This window comes from Penaeus vannamei, chromosome 1 (assembly GCF_042767895.1).
Source record: "Penaeus vannamei isolate JL-2024 chromosome 1, ASM4276789v1, whole genome shotgun sequence".
Classification (NCBI taxonomy): domain Eukaryota; kingdom Metazoa; phylum Arthropoda; class Malacostraca; order Decapoda; family Penaeidae; genus Penaeus; species Penaeus vannamei.
The window spans coordinates 14,808,557-14,813,556 of NC_091549.1; the positions used below are offsets into that span (position 1 = coordinate 14,808,557).

General features: G+C 34.3%; 1 protein-coding gene across 3 annotated transcripts in view; it reads left to right on the top strand.

The window, feature by feature from the left end:
• Positions 1-1,610: 1,610 nt before the first annotated feature.
• Positions 1,611-5,000, top strand: part of LOC113822995 (zinc finger FYVE domain-containing protein 16) — a gene marked incomplete in the record, with an annotated part of 50,967 nt that continues 47,577 nt past the window's right edge. Inside the window, 1 exon segment of one of the 3 annotated variants that reach the window (XM_070117469.1) lies at positions 1,611-2,465. 3 annotated transcript variants of the gene reach the window in all.

Genomic DNA, 5,000 nt, shown 5'->3' on the forward strand with positions numbered 1-5,000 from the left:
ATACTATTATTGTTTTCATTTATGGTGATTGTTATTTCTATTACTATTATCATCATCATCATTATTGTTGTTACTGTTATTATCATTATCGTTCTTATAATCATTATCATCATCATCATTATTATTATTACCATTGTCATTGTTATTATCATTATTTTACCATTGTTATTATCATCAATATCATTGTTATTATCATCAATATCATTATTCCATATTTTCATTCACTATCACTATATTTCCATTGTATGATTATTGCTATTAATATTACTACTACTACAATTCTTGTTGTTATTGTGAATTGTGAAGTTATTATCATATATTTTCTGTTGTAATCTACTACAGTTATCATTTTCATAAATATAATTAGTCGTTATTCTTATTGTCATTATTGTTGATTTTCCTGCTGTTGATATCATAATTATCACCATTATTATTTTCATATTATCATCTTTATTATCATTGGTATTGCTATGATTATCATGATAATAAATATATTGCTGATGGTGATGGTAATCATATTAGAATATGAATATTATTAGATTGATAATAATGATAATGGTAAAAATGATGATGGTGATGATGATGATGATGATGATGATGATGAGGAGGAGGAGAATACTAATAATAATTATAATCATAATATAATGGTAGGGATAATAATGATAATAATAATAATGATAATAATAATAATGATAATAATGATAATATTAATGATAATAATAATAACAATAACAATAACAATAACAATAACACTAATACTAATGATGATATTGATGATGATACATATACTACTACTACTACTGCTAATGATATAGGTAATAATGACGATAAAATAATAACAATAACAACAACAATAATAATAATGATAATAATAAAGATAACAATAATAATAAGAGTAATAAGGATTATGATGATACTAATACTAATACTAGTAATAAAGATAAAGATAAAAATAATAATAATGATAATGATGATAACACTAACAACAACAAAACAACAACAATAATGATAATTATAATAATAATGAAAGTGATCATATTAAATATAATAATACTGTTACTCCTATCCCTACTCCTACACAACCAATGTTGCTGCTACTACTACTGCTACTACTACTTCTACTGCTACTACTTCTACTACTTCTACTACTACTACTATTACTACTACTACTACTACTACTACGACTTCTGTTGCTGCTGCTACTGCTGCTGCTGCTATCACTACTAATAATAAAACTACGACTAACAACACTGATAAAATCAACAATAACAACAGCATATCATAATGATAGTGATAAGAGTAAATCGTAAGATAATCTTAGAAGTATGAGTAATAATCGATGGCGCTCAAGTGTGCGTGACTCACACTCTCATTATAGTATGAATGCAGAGCATATGCCGTATTCAATTTCCCTTCTAAAGTCGTTTTCGTTCTTTCTGATGAGTGAAATGTTTTACTTAAATTAATTTAGTAGTTGATTCTACTGTTTTAACCACTTTTGACGATTTTAAAAACGTTCGAGAAATTAAGGTCACGCAGATACATACGCAGTGAACTTTCTCGTGATTTTCTTCAATAAAGGAGTACTTTACTCACGTCCCGTGCATTAATCATAACACACACGCACGTTATTGATTATCACGTGCTTTCACTATGTTGCTTCTGTGTTATTTGCCAAGTTTATTTCGCAATAGAGAGCAACGAATGTGGTTTTCGCGCTTGGCTAATTTTCGAGGCTTTTGAATGAACGCCACAGTCGATTCTCGTCGTAAAGCAAGAGATATTGTTACTTTTCAATTTGTGTTTTAGAAACGAGAGGAAATAACGAAGAAAAGAGGAAGAGAGACCGGAGAACCAGTGTGAACCAGCCGAGAACCGAGAGATTTGCGCATCCCGATGGTGACCAAACGGGGGCGGTTCTTTGATGTTTGTGAAAATGGCCATCTTACGAGAGATGTAAATTGACCTTTGGAACCCAGAATTAACCCCCTGCACCTAGGAACCGCAGTGAACCGAGCCCCCGAGACCCGCAGAGGGCCGAACCGAGGGCGAACCGAGGGCTTGCGCATCCCGATGGTGACGGGGCGGTTCTTGGTGTTGTTCTCTGCCTCCTGTGTGTGACGTCAGGAGCTCCTATGACTTCCGTCTCAACCTGCTGTTCTAATCACGTGTTAAAGGGCCTGTACGCTCGTCCTGGACAGGCTGGGGTGGCGTGAGGTGTTATGAGGTGGTATGAGATGGTGTGAGGTGGTTGGATTGGTGTCGAGTCGCCGAAATAAGGAGGGTGAAAGGGGGAGCCTCCTCCTTTGCCTCCTCATCCTCACTGCGCTCTTCTGCACTAAGGGTGAACACTACACTCCTCAAGGGTGAACAACTGCACACTTTTCCTCGCCTGCTCAGTGGTTGGAGTGTGGAGCAGGAAAATTACGCAAGAGGACCTGGGATTCTCGACCACGCCAACAAGGGTAGATATGCCTCTTCTGTGATAGTCATAATGATATTGATAACAACAATGATAGTTGTAATAATTAAAACCGTAACAATAACGTGTATTATGCATCGGAATGTGATTAGATAAGTCATTTGGGAGGAGTATTTTTCCTGGTGTATTTGCTCTCTGTCTCTGGGGAATTTCCAGATGTGACCTGGTGAGATTTTTTTCCCATTTTGAGATGAGGGAAATTTCATTAGTTATTTTAAAATGTTGAAGATGTTTGGGAAAATAATTGTGTGTTTTTTGGTATAGAGAAGGCTCAATATACTGAGAATTTAGCATAAACTATATTCCTTCTGTCATGCACACAGATGTTGCAGCTTTGTCATTCCTGCTTGCGCAATCTTGCCATGTTCATTTCAAGGGGAAAAGCAGGAAACATATTAGGGAAATGAAAGTGCAGTATATGTAGAAAGTAGCTTCTGCGCTGTATGATATACATCTACAACACGCAATACTTTAAATTGGTTTTGTACTCTTATCTCGGCAGAATATGCATATAACTTTGGCAAGTTTACTATCGCTATACTTTCATTCACAATGATATGAATGACATCAATTATGTGAAAAAAGCTAATGAATTTGTACATTTTTGGAGATATATATTATAGTATTGTGACCCATTTTATCTAAAATACTCATTATGCATGCTGTCATGGAAATAATGGGTTTTGGAAATTTCAGCTGTTCTAGGTTAATTTAATTTATACTAGGTAGGGCTAGCCTAGGCTAGGTTAGGTTAAGTTAGGTTAGGTTAGGTTGTGTTAGGATTATATTGAGTTTTTATTAGATTTTCAAGTATGTCATGATTAAGCTTGGTGAAACTATTAACGGAAATGAAGTTTGGTTATGTTTCTATGCCTTCCAAAGACCTTTTCCCAGAGTTCATAATTGAAAATATAGAAATTTTGACCCGGTTTGAAGACCACAGTTTGCACACTGATTTTTATTTATTTTTTCTATATAAAGAAATGCACACCACAAAAGAATTGCAATCCCCTCACACTGAGTTTTTGTCTGTTTTCTATAGATTGGCACGAAGTGCTAATAAAGGGGAGTACAAGGGGGCTTGCCCCCTGTCTAGGGAAAAAATAGAAAGTAGGAAAGGTTAGGTTTGGGGTTTTGGGTTTGCATGATACACTGGTTTTGGGATTTTGTCTCTGGAGGGTGTGTTGCTCTCGGTTTGAAATACCAAGTAATAGTTTTCCAAGTAATCCTACAATAACAATAACAGTTATGATAATAGAAATGATATGTGATTAATAATGTTGATGGTAAAACAAATTATATTGATGTTTCACTCTAAGGAACTGTTTACCTATTTGCCAAATAATGGAGGATGAATATGTTATGTTTCATAGTAATTGTTACCTAGAGAAAGATGCACCCTCCAGAGACTAATGGTCTTATGCTTAAAGGAAATGTGAAATCCACTCTTTAAGCACAAAATCCTTTACCAAGGAATAATACCGCTAAAAATCAAGTGGCACACCAAAATAAGGCAAGAGGATAAGAGCATTGTATTTTTGTAACTGACAGTCATAAGATTATGTTAAGACCGTTTACAGTCACGAAGATTCTAGCATAAGAAAATTGTGTCAAGAGCTGATGTGGGTGGACTTAGGTTGAGAGTATGGCTTTCAGCGATCTTTTCATTTATTTATGGATTTACTGTTTATGCCTGCAGATTATTGCTTGTATTGATAAGAATATTATCTTCAATTTGCCCTAGCTTAGTGTGCCTGTGCTGTAAAGATGAACCGAATTTTGCAGTGGTGAGATGTGTTGGTGGCAGTGCATTTACTCATCGGTGTGAGAAATCTACTGATGTTATTTATTGTGCACTTGGCTTTACTTTGTGCACATTATTATACTTGCATTTATTTGTTTCATCTGTTTTTCTGCCTTTGTGCAGTCCTTGTTTCAAGATCAACCTAAAAGACTGCTGTTGGTGTGCCAACAATTTAATCTAGCAAAAATGTGGTAAAACCCACAGTGACTCGAGTGATCATTGAAAACAATATTTGATGCAAATGAATGGCCACAAAAATAATTCACAAAGTACAATGAGGAAAGATAGAGCCTGTAGATGGCCCAATTAATTAATTGCCAAATAACAAACCAGACCAAATTCTGCAAATTATGTAGGTTTGTTTGTCTTATCAGAGTGGCAAAGACATATAGTCTATGCTTTGTTGACGGGAAAAATTTGGGAACTAAATTTAGAAAGAAGATTTTGTTTGTATATTCAAGAAATCCTGGTACTCTTCAGACTCCTTATTGGTGATGCCATCAATGCTACATTGACTAATTTTTTTAGCACGTGTTAGATTTTCTGGTTGGTAGGGTTAATGAAAAATTAGCAAACTTTCAAAATCAGTTGCTAAAGGTAGATAAAACAGATTGTAAATATATAAAGAAAATTAAGAGAGATATAGGCCAATGCAAAAAGTTGCATTTTCCATAACTAAATGAATATCAAATCACCAAATTATTAGAAATTGCT